General features: G+C 36.7%; 1 long non-coding RNA gene across 1 annotated transcript in view; it reads right to left on the reverse strand.

The window, feature by feature from the left end:
• The window catches only part of LOC137236714 (uncharacterized), a 135,118-nt gene that overhangs the window by 18,506 nt on the left and 89,541 nt on the right, over positions 1 to 27,071 (reverse strand). Inside the window, exon 2 of the long non-coding RNA XR_010948595.1 lies at positions 21,395 to 22,323. This is a non-coding gene — a long non-coding RNA (uncharacterized lncRNA). The remainder of the gene's footprint in view (positions 1 to 21,394; positions 22,324 to 27,071) is intronic.

Here is a 27,071-nt window from a genome sequence, read left to right on the forward strand (position 1 = left end):
TATAGAGATCTGTTGAGGATCTATCATCCAGTTACTTAGGGGGTTCGACCGAGGACCAGTCAAACTTACGGCTTATGCAGATGACGTTTCAATCATAAGCGGCAGATGCCTAACAAAAATCAGATTTCCTTTATCTACTTCGGAACTAGAGAAGGGGTAATGCAACGGGAGCAATATCCACCGCCTAGGACATCGCCATTTTAAATTCGCCAGTTGAAAGCAAATAAAAGGAATATATGCCGAACTAGTTATGGTTCCGAATGCCCTTGAAGCGCGCCAGCTTTGGATTAGAGTTTTTTCGTACAGGGGATAATAACTCAAGGCATTTTATCTACAATGTTGGGTATGCTGAGAAAAAGTATATCCCATAGAAGAGTTTTTCTAATAGAGGTCGCCCCTCGGAATAATTTGGCAGACACTCCGAGTGTATTTCTGCCATGAAAAGCTTTTCAGTGAAAATTCATCTGCCTTTAAGATGCCGTTCGAAGGTGGCGTAAAACATGTAGGTTCCGTTTCGCCAATGTGTAGAGAAAATAAAAAAAAAGTATGACGGAAATTGGAAGAGAAGCTAGGCATAAATCTTCTCGGAGGTAAATCGCACCAAGTTTTTTATTTTGTTTGCAAAGAATTGCGATTGCAAACCCTATCCTATACTGTGGAGTCCTTGTTTGGTGGATAGCCACAGTGTAGCATTATACGTCACACACTGTATTGTATCATTATATGCCACACCTACTGTAACATACTTGCGGCTTTACGCATAACAAATTCAAATATATTTTAGTAATAATCATATTACAATTATTGAACTAACCCAGACGGCACGGAATGCCGAATATGAGACACAACGTGCAACGTCTTTCAATTACGAATATTTCAACAGCACCTACCTCAAAAAATTAGAACAGATATGCAGCCTGTCAATGATTAGCATAACGGGAATCCCGAAAGCAACCCCGACGGTTGCACTCCAAGCCATTCTGCACATTCCACCTGTAGACATGGTAGCAAAGAACATATCATTAACAACTGCAACGAGACTCAGTGCCTTGGGGCAGCTTGAGCGCATTTGTCATTGATTCAAAACTATCTTTTGCTAAGTTATGGCTTATTATTCTAGTCTACGACCCTTTTAAACTTGTTTTATATTTAAGTTGCCGTGGTCTTCAACCGATCCCGTCCATTTTTACTAGAAATATTTTCTGCTATAAGGAAAATATGTGTACCCAATTTTATTACGATTCGTTAATTTTTCTTCGAGTTATGGCTCCTGAAACAAAGAAAATTGCTTAGCCATAAAAGGGGCGTTGCCACACCGATTTTCAAAAATTGTAGTGTTTTCCAATTTAATGTTATAAATCAACTAGCACACCCGGCAGACGTTGTTCTGTCCTAAATTTGGTATATCTGCATACATTTTAATAAGATTTTTCCATCTAACTCTGCCCTACCCCTCTACACTTTTTCCTAATCTTTTTATTCACTCCTCCCTCCGTCTTTTTCGCTTCACCTATCTCCATCTTCGTCTCATTCTACATCTTTCTCAGTCGCCTTCTCTCTTTTCTCTTCTCTCAATTTTTTCTCATTCTTCTTCATCTCTTATTGCCAGTCCCAGAGGATGGTATGTATTTTGTTCCAGTCCCATTCCGAGTCTCAGTCCCAGTCCCACTCCGAGTCTCAGTCTCAGTCCCAGTCCTAGTCCTAATCCCTGTCCCAGTCCGTCTCTGGTATACTTCCCGGAAAAAAGCATCGTAAATAGTAATATAGGCAAATTTATATACGAAATTTCAGGCAAATCGAATAGGACGTATGTAAATACGTATGAGGGTATTATTAATCCTTGTCTTTATTTCGGCTTCGCATGCATATTTATCAGTTTTGCCAGGTTGGTGCGACTAAATCGAATATCACAATGAACTTTAGAGCTCTCAACAAGAGCTTTCATTTGATATCCATAATACACATTCTAGGGGTATCCGGGTCCATGTTTTGGCCTATATCTCGAGACCCTAGTCACTCAGCGGTGTAAAGCTTACTCTGTATTATAGCACACATCAACAGCTTCAATTTGATACCCATAATATAAAAACACATTCTAGGTGTATCCTGGTCCATGTTTTGGCCTATATCTCGAGACCGTAGTCACCCAGCGGTGTAAAACTTACTCTGTACTAAAGCATACATCAACAGCTTCAATTTGATACCCATAATGTAAAAACACATTCTAGGTGCATCCTGGTCCATGTTTTGGCCTACATCTCGAGACCCTAGTCACCCAGCGGCATAAAACTTACTCTGTACTAAAGCACACATCAACAGCTTCAATTTGATACCCATAATGTAAAAACACATCCTAGTGTTACCCTGATCCACGTTTTGGCCTATATCTCGAGACCCTAGTCACCAATAGGTATGAAAACTACCCTGTACTAAAGCAGTTAGCAACAGCTTCAATTTGATACCCACAATGTAAAAACATTGTCTAGGCGTTCACGGACCCACGTTTGGCCTATATCTCCAGACCCTAGTCACCCAGGGGTATGAAAATTATCCTCTACTAAATCACTCATCAACAGCTTTCATTTGTTATTCATATTGTATAAACACATTCTAGGGGTATCCGGGTCCATGTTTTGGCCTATATCTCGAGACCCTAGTCACCCAGGGGTATGAAAATTGTCCTGTACTATAGCACTCATCAACAGTTTTCATTTCATATCCATATTGTATAAACACATTCTAGGCGTAGCCGGGTCCACGTTTTGGGCTATATCTCGAGACACTAGCCTCCCAGTTGTATGAAAATTATCCTGTACTATAGCACTCATCAACAGCTTTCATTTGATATCCATATTGTATAAACATATTCTAGGGGTACCCGGGTCCACGTTTTGGGCTATATCTCGAGACCCTATCCTCCCAGTTGTATGAAAATTATCCTGTACTACAGCACTCATCAACAGTTTTCATTTCATATCCATATTGTATAAACACATTCTAGGGGTAGCCGGGTCCACGTTTTGGGCTATATCTCGAGACCCTAGCCTCCACATTCTAGGGGTACCCGGGTCCACGTTTTGATATCAAGACCCTAGGCACGTAGCAAAAAAGAGGTAGACGTTGGCCGATTCTCAGACCTACCCAATATGCTCACAAAATTTCATGAGAATCGGTTCAGCCGGTGAGGAGTTAAGCCTCTAACACCGTGACACAAGGATTTTATATATTAGATTTAGAAAGTAAAATTCTATTGATACAAAGATCTTTTTCGCTAAGATATAGCTTATTATTTTCGTCAACGACCCTTTTAAAAATCTTTTATATAGAAGTGGCCGTGGTCTTTAACCGATCTCGTCCATTTTTTCTAGAAATATTTCCTGGTATAGGGAAAATTTTTGTACCCAATTTTATTACGATCCGTTAATTTTTCTTCGAGTTATGGCTCCCGAAACATGGAAAATTGCTTAGTCATAAAAGGGGCGGTGCCACGCACGTTCTTTTAAATTTTAAGTTTTTCCTATTTATTGCTATAAATACACTTGGGAAATGAAATACCATTGATATAAAGCTCTTTTTTGGAAAAATATAGCTTATTTTATTCCTCCACGACCATTTTAAAAACCTTTATATAAAAGTGGGCGTGGTCCTTAACCGATTTCGTTAATTTTTCTTCAAAGCATTCCTTATAGTAAAGGCACCCTCTCTGCCCAATTTTGTTACGATAGGTTTAACGATTTTTCATTTGTGATTAATATTTGTAAAATTGATTTTATTCCAAGTGGGCGGTGCCACGCCCATTTTAAAAGTTTTTTAAAATTTTTACCCAGAGTCTCAATATCAGTCCACGTGTCAAATTTCAAGATTCTAGGTGTATTATTTACTAAATAATCAGGTTTTTTGTTTTCCAAAATGTTAAATATATAAAAAGTGGGTGTGTTTATCATCCGATTTCGCACGCTGAGTATAAACTTAGACACCTTTACTTGTTTTTTTATTATTATTTAAATTCTATTTTAAGAATACCTCTTTTTCAACACTTTTTGGTGATGAAATTCACACTATTTTGGTTCTTATATAGAACAGCACCACAAAGTGCGGTTTCGGCACCAAATTTTTTTTGTGTATATTTATAGTGTTTGTTATTTGTTATAAAATTATTAACTTTGTATTTTATACTTTAAATTTTAAACATTTTGTAATCGCATTTGTTTTGTAAATGAAAGTTTTGGATAGATCAAAATGAAAATTTTTGATTTAATAAATTTTTATACTTAAAAAAAAATAAAAGAATTTAAAAATATCAATTTAATAATTGATATATTTGGCGATCCTGCGAACCCAAGTGATAGTTTGCATATTAAAAACAAAAGAAAAACAAGTGAGGACAGGACTGTCTTGGGCTGTGCCGAAGACTTCACACCTTTCATGAATGGGGCTGAACAATAATCTTATCCCATTCGTAATCTCCAAATAATGCGCTGTATAAGATACGAAATATATAGTCAGCAGATGTACATACCTAAACGTTTTTTAAGATAAATATATAATAAAAAATGGCAAAAACCCCCTTATCTGAACGATCGGTTGTATGGGATATATATTATATATAGCTCCGATCGAAATGATTTTTTCATGAAATCTTCTATGACATATGAGAATAAATATCACCAAGTTTAACGTTTTTATATTGGAAATTAAGGGAGAAATTACCAAAAATCTTTCTCTCTGAGCGATCGGTTGTATGGGATATATACTATATATAGCTCCGATCAAAATGATTTTTTCAGAAAATCTTCTATGATATATTAAAATATACATCACCGAGTTTCACGTTTATACTTTCTACTTTAAGGGAGAAATGGCCAAAAATATTTCTATCTGAACGATCGGTTGTATGGGATATAACTATATATAGCTCCGATCAAAGTGATTTTTTCAGGATATCTTCTATGATATATTAGAATATATATCACAGTTTCACGTTTATACTTTCTAAATTGCGGCAGGAATGACCAAAATCGTCTTATCTGAACGATCGGTTGTATGGGAGATATATGTTATAGTGGTCCGACCATACCGGATCCGACAAATGTCTCATATAATACAAAAATACATCCTTGTGCCAAATTTCATTGAGATATTTCAAAATTTGTGGGACTAGTTTGCGTTCAAACAGACAGACGGACCGACAGACGGACATGGCTATATCAACTCAGTTCGTCGCCCTGATCAATTCGGTATACTTAATGGTGAGTATATCTTCTATATTTCTCAACGTTACAAGCATCGGACCAAAGTTTGGTATCATGAAAGGTATAATAAATTCGAAGAAATTAAAATCTGCTTTCACAGATACATAAAAATGTTAGCAACAGAACTTAGTCCTTTACATGAAATGCTAACATGTGCGGTCAAAAATAAAATCAATCAATTGGACAAATGAAACCACAGTTGCTTTTGAAAATGTTAAAAAACTTTTTGCCCAAAATACTTTTCTTATTCATTTCGATAAAAATGGTAATTTATCATTAGCAGTAGACGCATCAAATGTTGCTATTGGAGCAGTTTTACAACAAACTAGCAATAATATATTAGAACCATTAGCTTATTTTTCAAGAAAACTAACTCCAACAGAAATAAATTATTCAACATTTGATCGTGAACTTTTGGCATTCTATAATTCGGTTAAACATTATTATTAATTAACTCAGGTTCTAAATTCTAAAGTGGACAGATCTCCTCGTCAACTACGTCATCTTGAATATATTGCTCAATTTTCAAACGATATACAATATATACGCGGTCACCGTGGTGTGATGATAGCGTGCTCCGCCTACCACACCGTATGCCCTGGGTTCACACTCCGGGCAAAGAAACATCGAAATTTTAGAAATAAGGTTTTTCAATTAGAAGAAAATTTTTCTAAGCGGGGTTGCCCCTCGGCAGTGTTTGGCAAGCCCTCCGGGTGTATTTCTGCCATGAAAAGCTCTCAGTGAGAACTCATCTGCCTTGCAGATGCCGTTCGGAGTCGGTATAAAACATGTAGGTCCCGTCCGGCCAATTTGTAGGGAAAATCAAGAGGAGCACGACGCAAATTGGAAGAGAAGCTCGGCCTTAGATCTCTTCGGAGGTTATCGCGCCTTACATTTATTTTTTTTTATATACGTAGAAAAGACAACAGTTGCTGATACACTTTCCCGTATTCCAGAAGTTAATTCAATTTCTACACAAGATATAGATTTACAGACTTTACACAAAGAACAACTAACTGACGATAATTTACTAGATCTCATTAAAAATTCAAATTCTAAAAATAATTTAAAAGGAATTAACTTTCCAATTATTAATTTAAACATTTGGTGTGATATTTCTCAAACATCTTTTCGTCCGTACGTGCCGCTCTCTATGAGAAAAATTATTTTTAACAAAATGCATTCTCTTTCACATCCAAGCATTCGTACTACAAGACGTCTTATTCAATCAAAAATTTTTGGCCCAACATGCGTTAAGAAATTACTGACTGGACTTCTTCTTGCATTAGTTGGCAGAAATCCAAAATTTCAAGATATGCTAAATCTCCTATTGAAAAAATTCAAATACCATCTGGTCGTTTTGAACATATCCATATGGATATTGTTGGTCCTCTTCCAGTTTCAAATGAAAATCGTTACATTTTAACAATTATTGACAGATACTCACGTTCGCCAGAAGCTTATCCACTTTAGAGATATTTCAACAAATACTATAGGGGTAAAGTATATCAACCGTTCCACTTAAAAAGCTCCATCGCATCGATTTGAGTGACATTTGGTGAAATTGCTGTGCTATATAGTAGTGTTAATTTCACTTAAGTTCGCTCCTAAATTTTGGATGGTTACAGAGATATAAGCGTCTGAATTCTCAATTCTTTTGTGGAAGCCTTTTTTCTATAAATCATAAGTGTGTAATTGGCTTTCTAAGAAGAAATGAATAAAACGGTTTCTAAAGTATTTTTTGCATTCTTTTCGAATATAAATATAAACAAATTTTTTAGAAAAATTTTAGTAAAAATTTTATTAAATTTTTTTTTTTTTAATTTTTTACAAAGAGAGGCACTTTTCATATTTTTATTTTTAAATAAAAGCTTGATATTTTTCCTTTAAAATGATACCTATTTTACTTGTTTGATGGCAATGCTGCCATAGTGTCATATTTTATTGACACTTTTTCCCCGTGCTCTGGGATGTATTAACAATTTTTGTTGTTATATCGGCCTACTGATTTGTAAGATCGCGGGTTCGAATCGAGCTCAAGGCCTAACAATAATTTTTTATCATTATTATTGCTTTGATAAATTTTTTCTTAATGGAAAAAACATTTTTTTTTTAAATTAGAATAGAAGAAAGAAAAAATTTAGACAAAGCTCGTTGTATAGATCCATTTCGGGAACTGCTAAATTCCTTCATCGGCAACGTTTAGGCGCCACTGCTATAACCATTCAGCCATCACAGCGGTTTTTTGTTTGTCTTCATTAATCCTACTTCCATTCTGGTTCGTGCCAATTGATATTCACAACACTGCGACATCTGTTGCAGAATGGATGTGAAAATTTGTGTGCTGTGATGGCTGAATGGTTATAGCAGTGGCGCCTAAACGATACCTATTTTATTTTGGCACGCGAAAATTTCTTTAATACATTTTTATTTTAAATATATACAGACCAATTCTGAATATTCTCGCGGAATTTTGTTCTCGCGGATTTTTTTTATTCCCGCGGAAAAATTCCTCCAATTCTTTTCTCCTAGGGAATAGAAAAATTGGGGAATAGGAATTTCGAATTTTCGAAGTCAGCTGTTTTGTCAATTGAAATTTCGTTGCGCATTTCTTATTTTGTTTAAAAAATTGAAAAGTTTAATTATTGTTGCGAATTTGTTTGAAATTAAGAAATAAGGTATAAACAATGCATATTATTGAATTTCATGTGGTATTCACTGAAATGAGTAATGAATTGGTGCCACAGCAACATCAACAGAGGATCATAAGAAGAAGACGACGGGAGAACACAAATCCGCCGGAGTTGCCTGCTTTCATTCCGCAAAGCAATTTTCTGGCGGCCACGTCGAGTTGAGTTCGCCTTTCGCCATATCCCAAAATTAATTATGTAAAGCTTCTTAAAAAATCCTTGCGCAATTTCTGGATGGCTGCATCAAATATACAAAGAGCTTTCCGTTGCTTATGATATACTTTTCGACTTAAAGAATATTGTGGTTGTTGTTGTTGTTGTATTAACAGTGGGAATATTGTGGTAGAATGTACATATTTTAGCACAAATTTGTGCAAATAAGTGTTCTTTCATAAAAGAACCAATTTCCTTTAACTATTTTGATGCATTCCCTTTAATTTAACTAGTGAAAAAACTCCTATGAAATGGCAAAGAAATCTCCCTCTCCCTCACATTCATAATACCTACTTTTCTCCCATAACCGGTTTACGCTTTTTCGAACATTGTTCAGAATAGGAGGAAAGGGAGAAGTGAAAAAAACTCACAAGGAATTTTTATTTAGAATACGAGGAATGGGAGAAGGGAAAAAAACTCGCACGGAATTTTCGTTTAGAATTGGGCTGATAGAGTTCCAGCTAAAATTCACCTATAAATTTTATAATTTTTATTTTTTGTTTTTTTTTCAAGTTTGAACATTTTATGTATTTTTATACTCAGTTGAGCAGAGCTCACAGAGTATATTAACTTTGATTGGATAACGGTTGGTTGTACAGTTATAAAGGAATCGAGATAGATATAGACTTCGATATATCAAAATCATCAGTATCGAAGAAAAATTTGATTGAGCCATGTCCGTCCGTCTGTCCGTCTGTCCGTTAACAGGGTATCTTGATGAAATTTGGAATGTAGGTTCATGGGCACTCATCTCAGATCGCCATTTAAAATGAACGATATCGGACTATAAACACGCCCACTTTTTCGATATCGAAAATTTCGAAAACAAAAAGTGCGATAATTCATTACCAAAGACGGATAAAGCGATGAAACTTGGTAGGTGGGTTGACCTTATGACGCAGAATAGAAAATTAGTAAAATTTTGGACAATGGGCGTAGCACCGTCCACTTTTAAAAGAAGGTAATTTAAAAATTTGAAATTTGGCAGGAACGTTACTCCTATTACTATATGTATGCTTAATAAAAATTAGCAAAATCGGAGAACGACCACGCCCACTTAAAAAAAATTTTTTTTTAAAGTCAAATTTTAACAATAAATTTAATATCTTTGCAGTATATAAGTAAATTATGTCAACATTCGACTCCAGTGGTGCAATAAAATACTAAAATAAAAGAAAACTTCAAAAAGGGCGTGGCTCCGCCTTTTTTCATTTAATTTGTCTAGGATACTTTTAATGCCATAAGTCGAACAAAAATTTATCAATCTTTCTGAAATTTGGTAGGGGCTTAGATTCTAGGACGATAACTGTTTTTTGTGAAAAAGGGCGAAATCGGTTGAAGCCACGCCCAGTTTTTATACACAGTCGACCGTCTGTCCTTCCGCTCGGCCGTTAACACGATAACTTGAGCAAAAATCGATATATCTTTACTAAACTCAGTTCATATACTTATCTGAGCTCACTTTGCATTGGTGTAAAAAATGGCCGAAAACCGACTATGACCACGTCCACTTTTTCGATATCGAAAGTTACGAAAAATGAAAAAAATGCCATAATTCTATACCAAATACGAAAAAAGGGATGAAACATGGTAATTGGATTGGTTTATTGACGCAAAATATAACTTTAGAAAAAACTTTGCAAAATGGGTGTGACACCTACCATATTAAGTAGAAGAAAATGAAAAAGTTCTGCAGGGCGAAATTAGAAGCCCTTGGAATCTTGGTAGGTATACTGTTCGTGGTATTACATCTAATATCTAATATATATATATATATATATATATATTATAAATGGCAGTTTGGATGTGAAGATGTTTGGATGTTGGATGTTTGTCCAGACGTTTGTCTTTGTGACTCAATCACGCAAGAACGGCAGGACCGATTTGGATGAAATTTTGCACACATATAGCCAATAGTCTAGAAGGATCTACTAGCTATATATTTTTGAAAAGGGGCGTGGTCCCCGCCCCCTAGGAACAGTTATAATTTAATTATTATATTTTTTTGTCTTTGCGACTGAATCACGCCAGAATGGCTAAACGGATTTTGATGAAATTTGGAACACAGACAGTAGTCTACTAGCGAAATTTTTTTCGAACATGGAAAGAGGAGTGGGGGTCCCACGACCTCTTCGAGCAATTACTTTTTAATAATTTTTACACATTATAACTTTACGTATACTGGCCTTCACCAATATCACAGACTCAAGGGGTCAAATAAGTCGAGGGCTTACAAATTAAGCAGTGACACCCTCCGCCCCCCCCCCCCCCCCCCTTCACCCACTCTGGTGTAAAATCTATAAATTGTTATAACTCAATATAAATTTTCACCTAAATCAATAGTTTTTGGTATCTGGCACATACAGATCGAGATCTAGACAATTTTGGAGGAACGATCAGTGGTCCTCTCCTTTTACTCCCGCCATCCGCCCTCCTTCAATTGTTTTTATTAGCACGCTTTTATTAGCTTTACCTGTATGTTTCTATGTAACTTTTCATTCGCTCCTACGCCTGCTGCCTTATTAACATGGTTTTATAATTAGCTTCACCTCATATGGAGACCCTTGCGGGGTAATTTCTGGACGGTTTTCGGGATCGGTCCGCGATCCCGCCGGGATAATTTCGGGACTTTTTCGGGACCCTTACGGGATCATTTCTGTATAGTTTTCGGGATCCGTCCGGGATCCCATCGGGGTTATTTTGGGACATTTTCGGGACTATTCCGGAATCATTTCGGGATTATTTCGCGATCATTTGGGGACCCTTCCGGCATCATTTCTGGATGGTTTTCGGAATCCGTCCGGGAACCCGTCGGGGTACTTTCGGGATCATTTGCGTGCCTTCGAGAGATAAATTCTTGATGGTTGCCGGGATCATTACGGGACTTTTTCGGGGTTATTTTCGGTCCCTTTAGGCATCATTTCTGGATGGTCTTCGGGATTCGTCCGGCATCCCGTCGGGGTCATTTCGGGACTTTTTCGCGACTAATACGGGATCATCTGGGGACCCTTTCGGCATCATTTCTGGATGGTTTTCGGGATCCGTCCGGGATCTCGTCGGAGTAATTTGGGGACTTTTTCGGGATCATTTGGGGGCTCTTCCGGCATCATTTCTGGATCCGTCCGAGATCTCGTCGGGGTCATTTGGGGACTTTTTCGGGATCATTTGGGGGCTCTTCCGGCATCATTTCTGGATCGTTTTCGGGATCCGTCTCGGATCTCGTCGGGGTCATTTGGGGACTTTTTCGGGATCATTTGGGGGCTCTTCCGGCATCATTTCTGGATGGTTTTCGGGATCCGTCCGGGATCTCGTCGGGATCATTTGGGGACTTTTTCGGGATCATTTGGGGGCTCTTCCGGCATCATTTGTAGATGGTTTTCGGGATCCGTCCGGGATCCCGTCGGGACTTTTTCGCGACTAATACGGGATCATTTGGGAACCCTTTCGGCATCATTTCTGGATGGTTTTCGGGATCCGTCCGGGATCCCGTCGGGGTCATTTCGGGACTTTTTCGCGACTAATACGGGATCATTTGGGAACCCTTTCGGCATGGTTTTCGGGATCCGTCCGGGATCCCATCAGGGTAATATCGGGACTATTAGGGGATCATTTGGGGACCTTTCCGGCATCATTTCTGGATAACTTTCGGGATCATTTGGGATACCTACCGGCATCATTTCTGGATGGTTTTTGGTATTCGTCCGGGATCCCGTCGAGGTCATTTCGGGACTTTTTCTCGACTAATACGGGATAATTTGCGGACCCTTTCGGCATCATTTCTGGATAGTTGTCGGGATCCGTTCGGGATCCCGTCACGGTCATTTCGGGACTATTAGGGGATCATTTGAGGACCTTTGCGGCATCATTTCTGGATAGTTTTCGGAATCCTTTCGGGATCCCGTCATTTCGGAATCATTTTGGGACCTTCCCAAGATCATTTCTGGATGGATTTCGGGATCTGTCCGGGATGCCGTCAGGGTCATTTTGGGACTATTAAGTGATCATTTGAGGACCTTTCCGGCATCACTTCTGGATGGTTTTCGGGATCCTTTCGGGGTCCCGTCAGGTTCATTTCGGGACTTTTTCGGGATCATTTAAGGATGGCTTTCAGGATTCGTCCGGGAACCCGTCAGGGCAATTTCTGGACTTTTCCGAGACTATTTCGGGATAATTTTGGGACCTTCCAAAGATCATTTCTGGATGGATTTCGGGATCAGTTCGGGATTCCGTCAGTATCTTTTCGGAACTATTAGGAGATCATTTGAGGACCTTTCCGGCATCACTTCTGGATGGTTTTCGGTATCCGTTCAGGATCCCGTCGGATTCATTGCGGGACTTTTTCGGGATCATTTGGGGTCCCTCCCAAGATCATTTCTGGATGGATTTCGGGATCTGTTGGGGATCCCGTCAGGGTCATTTAGGGATGCGTTCGAGATCCCGTCAGGGTCATTTCGGGACTTCTTCGGGACTATATCGGGATCGTTTCTGGATGGTTTCGGGATCCGTAAAGGGCCCCTTAAGGCTAATTTCGGGACTATCAGGTGATCATTTGAGGACCTTTCCGGCATCACTTCTGGATGATTTTCGGTATCCGTTCGGGATACCGTCGGAATCAATGCGGGACTTTGTCGGAATAATTTGGGATCCCTTCCGGCATTATTTCTGGATGGTTTTCGGGATTTGTTCGGGATCCCGTCGGGGTTATTACGGGACCTTTTCGGGGCTAATACGGGATCATTTGAGGATCCTCTAGGGGTCGTTTCGTAACTTTTTCTGTATTATTTCGGGATCATTTGGGGACCCTCCCGGCATAATTTCTTGATGGTTTGCCGGATCCATCAGGGTCGTTTCGGGACCATTTTGGGATCATTTGGGGACCCTTCCGAGATCATTTCTGGATCCGTCCGCGATGCCGTAGGAGCCATTTCAGGATTTTTTGTTACTTTTCCGGGATAGTTTTTGGACCCTTCCGGGATAATTTCTGGATCTGTGCGGGATCCCATTTGGGTCATTTCCGGACTATTTCGGGATCAATTTGGGACCCTTCCGGGTTCATTTCTGTATGGTTTTCGCGATCCGTCGTGGATCCCCTCGGAGCCATTTCGGAACTTTTTCTGGAGTATGTCGGGATAATTTAGGGAACCTTCCTGGATATTTTCTGGATGGTTTTTGAGATCCGCCCGGGAGACCGTCATGGTCATTTCGGAACCTTTTCGGGATCATTTTGGAACACCTCCAGGGATCATTTCTGTGTGGTTCTCTGGATACGTCTAGAATCGTGTGGTTGTCATTTCTGGTTTTTTTGGGACTATTCCGGGAACTTTTGGAGACCCTTCCGGGGCATTTCTGGATGGTTTTCGGGATCCGTCCGCGATAGCGTGGGGGTCATTTCGTAGCTTTTTCTGGATAATTTCGGGATCACTTGGGATGCTATCAGGTTATCAACTCATTTAGTTCTTTTTTTTACTCAATTACAAAAATAAAATGCATTAGACAAAAAAAAAAATTTTAAACAGGTAACTTGATAAGTAGGCTAACGCGAATAGCCCATATATTTAAATTTCTCCTTGCGGACGGGGCCGCGGGTAAAGGCTAGTATATAAATAAATTAGCGGTACCCGACAGATGATGTTCTGGGTCACCCTGGTCCACATTTTGGTCAATATCTCGAAAACGTCTTCACATATACAACTACCACCACTCCCTTTTAAAATACTCATTAACACCTTTCATTTGATATCCATATCGTACAAACAAATACTAGAGTCACACTGGTCCACCTTTATGTCGTTATCTCGAAAAGGCGTCCATCTATAGAACTAAGGCCCACTCCCTTTTAGAATACTCATTAACACCTTTCGTTTGATACCCATATTCTACAAGAGTTACCCCTGGTCCACCTTTATGGCGATATCCCTAAATGGCGTCCACCCATAGAACTATGGCCTACTCCTTTTTAAAATACTTTTTTTTGATACACATGTCATACAAACACATTCCAGGGTTACCCTAGGTTCATTTACCTACATGGTGATTTTCCCTTATTTTGTCTCCATAGCTCTCAGCTGAATATGTAATGTTCGGTTACACCCGAACTTAGCCTTCCTTACTTGTTCTTTCTATTTTTAAATAAAAGCTTGATATTTTTCCTTTAAAATTATACCTATCTTGTTTTGCTGCCCGAAAATTTCTTTGATACATTTTTTTTTTAACATATAGGTACGATAAAAATGCACCCACATAATGCCATTATATTAATTTTATAATCACTTGAACACCTGCATATTAGCCGTGTTTTTCAACACGCGTATATCCGTTTACGCTTAAACTTTATATAGACTGCTAAGCGACAAACTTTAAATACACCTCTGAAATTGCTGAGCATAAATTTTGTCCTAATAAATTTCAATACGCATTATGCTCAGATGTAACTGAAATATGTGTCTTTGTTTCACCCTCTACACTAATTCTATGTGTGTCCAAAATTCGTCGCAACTGATTCAGCTATATGTTATACCTTATGGCCATCAGAGCGTTGTGTCTCCGCTTTTCGGTACACCCTGTTGCTGTAGCTAGTTGTTTAACCACAGCCGCTAGATGGGTCTCCTAAGCATTATCTAAGCGAGGATAGGCGTTTTTTTTCACGCGCAAACGAAACGTATACGCGTGTAAAAAACCATTTTATTTATTTCATTCTACTGGTTGTACTTACAGACTATTGCTAGTTTAGTGAATAAATTTAATCTAAAATTATACATATTGGCATTAAAATATATTCAGTTCAAAGTCAATATAGTAGAGTTGTACATACTAATGTTTTTTTTTTTTGTTTTTAGGAAATTCTTGGCTGCTAGTATGAAGGGAAAACCTTTTTACTTCAAGCTGTGTTGTTGAAGCAGGAATAAATTAATGAAATTTTTGTGTTCCAGGTATTGGTTCAGCTGAATGAAAACGATCTTTTAATTCGTTGCCTGTTTTTGCATGACTCTCCTTAGAACTGAACAAAATCTCTGTTTGAAGTAAGTTTCCTTTGGCCCACTGATAAAGAGAATCACAATTAAGAATTTGACTATCCGGTGAAGCTTGTAAACTGGCACGCCTTGCAAGTCTTTTCAAGGAAATGCCATTCTGCTGGAATACCGAAATCTTCCTCGTGATGTACAAGATTTTGAAAGTTATACTTGTTTTTAAAATGTTGTGCTGCCCCGTCAAAAGTACATAATTCTGGTAACTTTGAAGTTGTTAGTTAAATACTTCAACAGTATTTCATCCCTTATAATAAAAAACGACAGTGAATATCGTCATCTGGTCATTATTCCAGTGAAAAGATTGTGCTGCATTTTGAGCAATGAAAGAGTAATTTCCAGCAAAGTCACATGTTACGAGAAATTCGCCTTCTTTTAGGTTTTCTCTTCTATCTTTGAAAAATCTAGACTGTTGTTGACAATATATGAATGAGGCTTTAACTTGTAAATGCGATCACATAGTTCTTCCACAAAATCTCCCAAATTAGAAACTATAGTGCGTAATGTACATCTGTCGGTTTGTTGCCAGCTCACATACTCTACTTTTTCTATATCTTTATCTTCAAGAACTGATTTTAAAGACATTTTAAAAATCTCAACTCCGGGACATTTTTGACACTCATTGAGATTGCATTCCGCAGTATTACTTCTGCAGTTAATTATTTTAAAAACATCTTCATAACTTTCAAAAGGAAAGTTAGTTTCAAGAGTCACGTCTCTGAAGTTGACAGATTTCAGCATAAGGTTTACGTTTTCGTAATGGACGCGATGGACGTGTGAGTACCACTGGTGTTTAGGGTTTTCACAAATGTGTCCTATTTTCCTAGCCGATTGGTTCATCATTATCTACGTAATCTTCATCATATGATATCTACGTATTGCTCTAATATATTAAAAGAAAAAATATATATTTATGTAAAAAACTATCCCTTGGTATAAAAACAATTTAAAGTTATAAAATACCTCTTCCACAGATTCGCATTCTTGAAACACTGGAGACATGGTGGAAAGTTGGGTCAATTTCATTATACAAGCTGCCCAAATTTTAGCATAGATTGGTAGGAACACATATTTTTTCCTTAGACTTTTCGATATTTTTCTCAAGGTCCGACCAGAAGCTGAATGGTTACTTATATTTAAAGGGTTGCAGCACCGAGACTTGAAGACACTCTTATTCATTATAAATCGCGTAAATTAAAATACCCATAAAATGCGAAACAATATTATCATAAAGAACTATTTTGCACACGCTGATTAGTATAAAAATGTATTTGTCTGTACACCAAGATTTCTTCAAATCTACTGTGGGTTTTCTCCAAGATAAAGGAGTATTTAAAGGGTTTTTATCATATATACATACATAAGAAACAATGCAGGTCGTTGCAAACTACTCACGCGCGACCATTATTGAACAATCTATTCCTAAAGGCACGTGTAATGCAGGCAATTCAGGCCTACGCAATAATTCGCGGTTTATTTTCCAAGGATACTTTTAATGCCATAAGTCGAACAAAAATTTACCAATCCTTTTGAAATTTGGTAGGGGCATAGATTTTATGACGTAAACTCTTTTCTGTGAAAATGGGCGAAATCGGTTAAAGCCACTCCCAGTTTTTATACACGGTCGTCTGTCCTTCCGCATGGCTGTTAACACGATAACTACAGCAAAAATCGACATATCTTTACTGAACTTAGTTCACGTACTTATCTGAACGCACTTTATCTTGGTATAAAAAATTTACGAAATCCGACTATGACCACGCCCACTTTTTCGATATCGAAAATTACGAAAAATGAAAAAAATGCCATAATTCTATACCAAATAAGAAAAAAGGGATGAAACATGGTAATTGGATTGGTTTATTGACGCGAAATATAACTTTTGAAAAAACTTTGTAAAATGGTTGTGACACCTACCATATTAAGTAGAAGAAAATGAAAAAGTTCTGCAGGGCGAAATAAAAAACCCTTGAAATCTTTGCAGGTATTACATATATAAATAAATTAGCGGTATCCAACAGATGATGTTCTGGGTCACCCTGGTCCACATTTTGGTCGATATCTGGAAAACACCTTCACATATACAACTACCGCCACTCCCTTTTAAAACTCTCATTAATACCTTTAATTTGATACCAATATCGTACAAACACATTCTAGAGTCACCCCTGGTCCACCTTTATGGCGATATCTCGAAAAGGCGTCCACCTATAGAACTAAGCCCCACGCCCTTTTAAAATACTCATTAACACCTTTCATTACCCATATCGTACAAACATATTCTAGAGTCACCCCTGGTCCACCTTTATGGCGATACCTCGAGAAGGCGACCACCTATAGAACGAAGGCCCACTCCCTTTTAAAAATACTCATTAACACCTTTCATTTGATACCCATTTCGTACAAAGTCTAGAGTCACCCCTGGTCCACCTTTATTACGATACCTCGAAAAGGCGCCCGCCTATAGAACTAAGGCCCACTCCCTTTTAAAGTACTCATTAACACTTTTCGTTTGATACCAATATCGTACAAACACATTATAGAGTCACCCCTGGTCGACCTTTATGGCGATATCTCGAAAAAGCGACCACCTATACAACTACCACCACTCCCTTTTAAAACCCTCATTAATACCTTTAATTTGATACCCATATCGTACAAACACATTCTAGAGTCACCCCTGGTCCACCTTTATGGCGATATTTCGAAACGGCGTCCACCTATAGAACTAAGGCCCACTCCCTTTTAAAATACTCATTAACACCTTTCGTTTGATACCCATATTGTACAAACGCATTCTAGAGTCACCCCTGGTCGACCTTTATGGCGATATCTCGAAAAAGCGACCACCTATACAACTACCACCACTCCCTTTTAAAACCCTCATTAATACCTTTAATTTGATACCCATATCGTACAAACACATTCTAGTCACTCCTGGTCCACCTTTATGGCGATATTTCGAAACGGCGTCCACCTATATAACTAAGGCCCACTCCCTTTTAAAATACTCATTAACACCTTTCGTTTGATACCCATATCGCACAAACAAATTCTAGAGTCAACCCTGATCCACCTTTATGGCGATATCCCTAAATGTCGTCCACCTATAGAACTATGGCCCACTCCCTCATAAAATACTCTTTAATGCCTTTCATTTGATACACAAGCCATACAAACACATTCCCGGGTTTCTCTCGGTTCATTTTCCTACATGGTTATTTTCCCTTATGTTGTCACCATAGCTCTCAACTAAGTATGTACTGTTCTGTTACACCCGTACTTAACCTTCCTTACTTGTTTCATTGTGGTATTATATTTTGCTTAATACTTAGTGAACATGTGAGTTATATTTATTTATTTGTACAAAACTTTATTTTTATTACAATTTATTACTATTTTATACAATGAAATAATGAGAAAGCTCTCCTTTGAAAATAAAAAAAAAACTATTTAAAGCGCGCATAAAAAAATTGATAAATTTATCTGTACCTTTATGTTAAAAAAAAATGTATGAAAGAAATTTTCGGGCAGCATAACAAGATAGGTATCATTTTAAAGGAAAAATATCAAGCTTTTATTTAAAAATAGAAATAAAAATACATAAAATGTTTAAACTTGAAAAAAAAAAATTATAAAATTTATGGGTGAATTTTAGCTGGAACTCTATATGTTTAAAATAAAAATGTATTAAAGAAATTTTCGCGTGCCAAAATAAAATAGGTATCATTTTAAAGGAAAAATATCAAACTTTTATTTAAAAATAAAAATATGAAAAATGCCCCTCTGAAAAAATTCAAAAAAAAAAATTTTTTTTACTAAAATTTTTCTAAAAAATTTTTTTATAGTTATATTCGAAAAGAATAGAAGAAATACTTTAGAAACCGTTTTATTCATTTCTTCTTAGAAAGCCAATTACACACTTATGATTTATAGAAAAAAGGCTTCCACAAAAAAAATTGAGAATTCAGACGCTTATATCTCCGTAATCATCCAAAATTTAGGAGCGAACTTAAGTGAAATTAACACTACTATATAGCACAGCAATTTTACCTAATTTTATTCAAATCGAAGCGATGAAGCTTTTTCAGTGGAACGGTTGATATACTTTACCCCTATAGCAACAACTTTTATTCAAAATTACATACCGCGATTTGGTATTCCATTAAATATTACAGTAGACCAAGGTTCACAATTCACTTCAAAATTTTTTACAAAATTAACTAAATTATTAGGTTCTCGTAAAATTCACACATCTCCCTATCATCCCCAAGCAAATGGCATGATAGAAAGATTTCATAGAACTTTAAAAGCAGCAATTATAGCATCAAATAATTCTGTTCATTGGTCTGAAATTTCACCATTTATCCTTCTTGGCTTATAAAGAAGATTTAAAGTGTTCTTCTGCTGAACTTGTTTACGGACAAACACTTAGAGTATCTGGTGAATAAAATGTTTCCAACAATAATAATGAAAACAATTTTTGTAATGAAACTCTTCACAAGTTAAGAGAATATTTTTCACTTATTCGTTCAAAAGTTTTTCATCATAATAAAGAAAACTATTTTGTTCCAAAAAATTTAGAAAGTTGTGAATATGTTTTTGTTAAAGTTCTTCGTAAATCTAATTTAGAAGCACCATATGAAGAACCTTTCAAAGTTATCTCTAAACACCACAAAACATTTAAAATTCAACACGGAAACACTGTTAAAACTTTTTCAATAGACTTACTCAAACCAGCAAACATTCTAACACACACAGATTCAAATACACTTACACACAAAAAACCAAAAACAGCTACTTTTAATCTTAATTAATAATTATCTGTGGCGGCCACCGTGGTGTGATGGTAGCGTGCTCCGCCTATCACACCGTATGCCCTGGGTTCAACTCCCCGGCAAAGCAACATCAAAATTTTAGAAATAAGATTTTTCAATTAGAAGAAAATTTTTCTAAGCGGGGTCGCCCCTCGGCAGTGTCTGGCAAGCGCTCCGATTGTATTTCTGCCATGAAAAGCTCTCAGTGAAAACTCATCTGCCTTGCAGATGCCGTTCGGAGTCGGCATAAAACATGTAGGTCCCGTCCGGCCAATTTGTAGGGAAAAATCAAGAGGAGCACGACGCAAATTGGAAGAGAAGCTCGGCCTTAGATCTCTTCGGAGGTTATCGCGCCTACATTTTTTTTTTTTTTAATAATTATCTGTTAAGTTTTTTTTTTATAAAATTAAAATTATTAACTTTGTATTTTATACTTAAAATTTTTTTTAAGCCACAATAGAAGTGGATGGTTGGCGCAAGGTGCGCAAATCGTACATGTGTACACCGATGGTGATAGTGGAATGAGTAAGGTCTGCGGTATACTTCGCTGATCCGGAAATAAACAGATCAAATAAGCTGCCAGATGACTGTAGTTTTTCAGACGGAAGTATTTGTTGCTCCCATCATCAAAAATAGAGGACTGTAGACTTATGACGGGTATTCTGACTGGACATTGCCTCCTGGCATCACAGGCCTTTAAGTTAGGCTTGGGCAGTGATATCAGATGTGGGAAGTGCGGGTTGGAAGAGGAAACGATCAAGGGAGTTACACAACAACAAAGGCATAACTTTGCTGAATGTGTAAAATTTCAACGACGGCAGGAATGCAGGTTCGAATCCCACTCCCAGCAAAAAGGCTTTGCCGAGATTTAAAAGGTATCATCGAAACAGCTGTCGACTTGTCCGTACTGATGTCAGGTTGTTTCAATTTTCCCCAAGTTAAATAATCTAAGTTAATTTAATTTAAATAAAATAAATAATGCTTGTTCTATCTCCTTTTTGAATTAAGTTTTGCTTGAAAATTAACTAGCGTGCTCCGCCTACCACACCGTATGCCCTGGGTTCGCACCCCGGGCAAAGCAACATCAAAATTTTAGAAATAAGGTTTTTAAATTAGAAGAAAATTTTTCTAAGCGGGGTCGCCCCTCGGCAGTGTTTGGCAAGCGCTCCGGGTGTATTTCTGCCATGAAAAGCTCTCAGTGAAAACTCATCTGCCTTGCAGATGCCGTTCGGAGTCGGCATAAAACATGTAGGTCCCGTCCGGCCAATTTGTAGGGAAAATGAAGAGGAGCACGACGCAAATTGGAAGAGAAGCTCGGCCTTAGATCTCTTCGGAGGTTATCGCGCCTTACATTTATTTATTATTTATTTTTATTATTTAAGAAGAAAATCACATACCTCTATCATACATATTCCATATTACATCTACTAATCCTTTCTGTTCAGGCTTGTAGTGAAGGTTTGCCATTTACCCAACCAACTGAATGGTTTATTCTCTGGCTGAACAGATGAGTCTAATTTGGCTGCGCTACTTTCCACGGAATTTCTGATGTTGTCAATTCCATTCTTTCCTTTCTTTCTAAATAAAATTGTAGATCTGAGCAGTGAAGCTTGGTGATTGTTATTTTTCAGTAAGCGTTCAGAATTTTGATCAATGCCTACAGTAAGCATACTTTTCTCCGAGGCAATATTTACCCTTTTTATAACTACCCATTGACTTGTTAGAAACAAATTTTGTAATCTCAACAGCCATAAAATATCTTCGGTTGACAGTTTTTTTGAATTTCCTTTGACAATAAAAGAATAAACGGAATGTTGATTTTGAGACTTTGTAAAAGGTTGGCAGCTATGATTGTTCACAAATGTGCGTATGTTCATTTTAGAACCAGATTTTTTGTGAACTCCTTTGGCAAGCTCTTCGTTTACATGATGATTGATAATTGGTAGTGGGTTTTGTAATATCGGCCCTTCTAATTGATGTGTTTGCTTGACACAACCTTTTATTTCCAGTGCCACATCATTGCCTGCCTTTCTTGCCGTTTGTTTAGCTAAAGCCTGTCGTTTTTTTCGAAGACGCTTTTTCGCAGACTTTGAAAGAATGTTTTTCTTATTATTCGGATCGATTTGAAGTGTTGCAATCATCTTTTGAACATTATTAATTTCGTGGTCGTATCTCTCATCGGAAAGAGTGGCTTTTCTAATCAAAAAATTATGTTCACATTCATTTGAAACTGTATGAAAGTTTTGCCCATTTTTACCCTCCAGGGGTATATCATATTTTACTCCACTCATATCAAGAATGTTAACATCACAGAAACTCTAAAAGTCTGGAAATAAAATTAAACACAATTTTTTTAAATTTACAGTATAACCAATTGGAAAATTTTATGATTTATACAAGAGATCTTGCGAATTTTGATATTCGCAAACGGAAACATTCCTTAAGCTTTAAAAAATTATTATTGTACACCTGGTGTGTTTTCTGCCAAAAATATACTTCACTTTTTCACAACACAACAAAATTCGCTTGACATTTACGATCCAACTGCATAGCGCATTAAATTTCAAGCGTTTAAAATGTATTTGAATTAAGACTAAATTTCCAGCCATAAGTGCGGCGCTTTTCAGAAATTTTGGGATTAATACTATGTTCAAACAGAAAAATAAATTGAGGCAATCTCGATTTAAATTGACTTCAGACTGTCAAAATGTGGGTGTTAGTATTAGGCGAATGGAATGGAATGAAACCATAAAACTTCGAAATTTTTTTGTGTTGTAAGAAAATGTGTTCAATGCTTTGGTTTCATTTTGAGTTTGCCATCTTCTTTTGACAATCCCTACTCCAGTGAAATGAAGAAAGAAAATAAAATTAGCTGATGAGATGAGCCAACCATATAGTTGAGCCATGCGTAACTGACGTTTAAATCTACTCAATAAATACACTTTACAAGGTTGTATTTGCAGTTTGAAACAATTTATTACGCAATTTTTTTTAAATTGGCAATTTATTATCACAATTTATTTTATGATAAATTGCGTAATAAATTGCCCAAATGGTATAAATTGCCAATAGTATAAATAATAGTATAAAGCAAATAAAAAAAATTAAATTTGGCCAGCTCAACGCCAGATTTGGACTCACAACCAAGTCGTTTTATTACTTCCAGCTCTTCCAAGTCGTCTTTTTTTCCAGCTAGTCCCAAAGCGTACTTAAGTCAATTCACATTAGTTCTCTTTCTAACTTGGAATTAGAGTCATTGACATTAATTCTCTTTCGAAAGCCCATTAATGTCAGTTGACGTTAGTTCCATTGACATTATTCCACGTCACCGAGTTTTTATATAGTTACAAATTATATTTATGTATATCTGAGGAATTTTCAAATACTGTCTTAAAGTTCACATAGTTTCTAATTTGAAAAGGCAAATGCAATTACCCTGGTAGACAGCTGAAAATCATGTAAGTCCTCCGCATATCATTTTCACTAATAGCAGTTGTTATTAAAAAACTTCTCAATTTTGTTCAAGCCATGGGAAAGTTATGAGAATTTCCTCTGGTCAATTTGATTTCTCATCTCTTTTCTTTCAATTACAATTTCTTATACTTGGAAAAAATATATGTACCTATTTGTTTCTATAACTAAGCAAACTGTATACTTTTATTCTCATAAACAGCTTAGTCCTCACGCCGGAAATACTAATTGTTTACATAAACAACAACTCAATGCTAAGAGTTTTATTTATTTACTTACTTATTGTTGTCAAACCAACCGTCAAGCCAACTAAAAAATTTCTCATTGTTGTCATTATAAGCTTCTCGTATCATGACTAGTACCTAGGACCTACCTAATTATTTTCTAGCTTTTAGTATTATTATTACTTCATGTAAGTATTGTTTTCAATAAAACTGTTTAACTTAAAAATTTTTTTTAATTATTTTATTTTCAAGTCTTTAGTCTTTATTTAATTGCCTATTATTCCTCATTCTATTTAGTTCATTCAGTGACTCATTGTTGCAAGGACTCTTCCTGACAATTTGTTACAATCTAAGTCCTCAATACATAATCCTTGCAAAGATTTTACACGACTCTGCGCCACGTATGCTTGTCCCTCCTCTAATTCCAAAATATTTTGATGTCACCTCTACCGGACTGTATGCAATATTTGTTCCAAACCGGACATCATAGGTGGCTCTCTATTCATTTATGTATTATGTGTTCCAAATATGAACCAAATCGGACCACAAATACGATTTTTTTTAAATATTTCGATCCATGCGCCACCTATCGGAGTTTTTTCTTATTATTGCATTGCCATCGGGTTCTGAACTATATTCCAAGTTTCAAGCTTGTAGCTTACCGGGAAGTTACTTAAATTTTAATTACAAAATTCGTTCAGAACGGCCGTGCGGCCGGCCTGTCAAGTCACAAGCTAAATAAAACTGGGTAATAAAAACGCATGTAAATTTTTACAGATCTAATAAAAACAAATGGAAACTTTAAATTTGCTTTTGAAAAGAACTTGATTTACACATATTTAACATAATAGCATGAATAATCATAACTGGACCTAAACCTAGAGAGTTTCCATGGGTATCTTATATTTATTTAGCTTTAAAAACTTATGGAATTTGCCAATTACTGGCGGAAAATACTAGCGCCGATTGCAAATAGATACGTACAGGTAGGTTCGTGTCTGTACAAATTTGTGCCACTATCATCAAACAATTACCCCTATTATGGTTGTCAATAGTGAGAAAATTAGTGTCGATACTCATGTATTGGATCGGCGTTGTCAAAGTCGATAACTATTGACAGGTGTTGATGCTTTTTTGGCATCGGCTAAAACAATATTGAAGTTGTGTTGACGTGACGGAAAATTTGTCAACATAGTTTTTGGTGACGAAAAGCGCTGCAATACGAAATTCGGCTATCAAAAATTGGTAAAATAAGCTCTATTTATTCTTATACATGCACGTTATTTATTTATTTTTATGAAATTTCAGAAAATGGTAAAAATAACCAACAACAACAACTTCACGGAGCTTGTTGAAGAATTGGAAAATAATCCAACCCTTGCCCAGGGGTTTAACAGGGGGGCAGTTCCAACATTTTTAAATAAATTCATTATATTTTGCCCGGAATGGAGAATTGTGCTCTAATGGAAATCGGCAATTATAGTACCAAGATAGGAATCTGGCAAATTTAAAAAGTCAGACCTTTGGCGCATCACTTTTCTTTGGAGAAGTAACATCTTGCAATTGTCATCACTCGAATTTTCAGTGTCCGATACGAAAAACATTTTAAATCACAAATTCTATACTAATTACCAAATAACCACTGAACAAATTGTAAATAAACAATTGTCAAAAGAAAAGGGGTCATAGTTTTCTATAAAACTATAACGTAATTATAGCTGTGAAGTTGCATTTTATTTTGCTGTGTTTATTTTGCGAGTTTTAAATTATAATATCTAAATTGTAATACTAGTTTGTGATAAAAATAAGTGCGAAAACCTAGAGTTCATTTTAATACAATTGGTTTGTTTTGAAAAGTTAAGATTTTGTGAATTTTTAAAGTTTTCTTATTATTCATTTTGTGTTTGCCGAGTCATTGTGCATTTGTGTTTTTGTTGCAATTTTGATTGGCACCTTTTCACCTTGCAATTGTTTTTGTGCGCACACTTTTTGTTTTTCTCGCAATTTACTGTCTTCGCAGCTGTTTGCGTCGCTTTTTAAGTGTCAAGTGACAGTGACTCTAAAACTGCTAGCTACCGCTAAGCTCCCAAACTTTCAGAGTTGCTTTATATATAACCTTTCTCATTCTCAGTGCTATTTCAACTGATTTTTCTTTGTAATTTACAAACATATCTTTACCATTTCTATATTCTTATACTAGTCTATTTTCACCTTTCTATAAAAAATGACTTGCATTTTCAAAAACTGTCAGGTAAAAAGCGAATCCGAACGTTTTGTCTCTTGCTGGCTTTGCGATGGGCTCGCCCATGGAAAGTGCGCGGGACTGACGGCTAGAGTTGTTGACACTGTCAATGATGGGGAGAAGGGAGTCCGTTGGTCATGCAATAAATGCAGATCAACTGAGGTTGACCTATTTAAACTGTTTAGACAAACACGAAATGCGTTTTCTGTAATTGCTAAAGAGTTTTCCATAATCACGGAAAAGTTCAATCAATACGATAGCTTCTTCAAATCCTTCAAGTGTTTGGATGAGTTTCCGCATTGTTTAAATAGAAAAAAAGACAACCGCGATAATAAACAAAAACACTCTGAAGACTCATCTAACGCTTTGAACCTTAATCCTGCTCAGAACATTAATCTTCCGCAAGTGGAGCTCATAGATTTGGCTTCCCCTAATCCGCAAGCTGTGGTTCCATCCACTTCTAAGGCCGCGGAAAAAGCCTTAGTCTCAAACTGTAACTTCTGAAACTGTAACTTCTCAATCTGTGACTTATTATTCAGAAGCACCGGCTAAGAAGCTGGTTGTAGTCCCGCTCAAAAAATCGATTTTTGTATCTCGCTTTGACAAAGACACTTCCGTTGAGGATATCAAGTCTTATGTCACTTCGAAAATTAAGGCTGACGGCATGACTTTAAGAAAATTTAAATTTAATTACGAAAGAAACATTTCTACATTTAGAATTGATGTTTACTCAAAAGATTTTGATAAACTTTTGGACAGCGCATTTTGGCCGCCAGGGGCTTTTGTTCGCGAATTTGTGCAAAAGACTATTGAGATTACTCAAAATGTAGCAAAAATTTCTCCTCAAAGTTCCGATCCAAAAAACTTAATTTAGCATCTAGCTTAAGCATTTACTATCAAAACGTTAGAGGCTTAAATACTATTAACTGACTTATATTTGAAAACCATTCACTGTAACTATAATATTATTGCTTTTACCGAAACATGGCTGAAACCCAATGTTTTAAATTCCGAAATTTTTTGCGGTGAGTATCAGACCTATAGAAATGATCGCTTAAATAGGACCGGAGGTATTGCCTTGCTAGCTGTACATTCTTCAATTCCATCTGAAGATGTTAATTTAGCCGAAGTTTATTC

Source organism: Eurosta solidaginis, chromosome 1, assembly GCF_040869045.1.
Source record: "Eurosta solidaginis isolate ZX-2024a chromosome 1, ASM4086904v1, whole genome shotgun sequence".
Classification (NCBI taxonomy): Eukaryota; Metazoa; Arthropoda; class Insecta; order Diptera; family Tephritidae; genus Eurosta; species Eurosta solidaginis.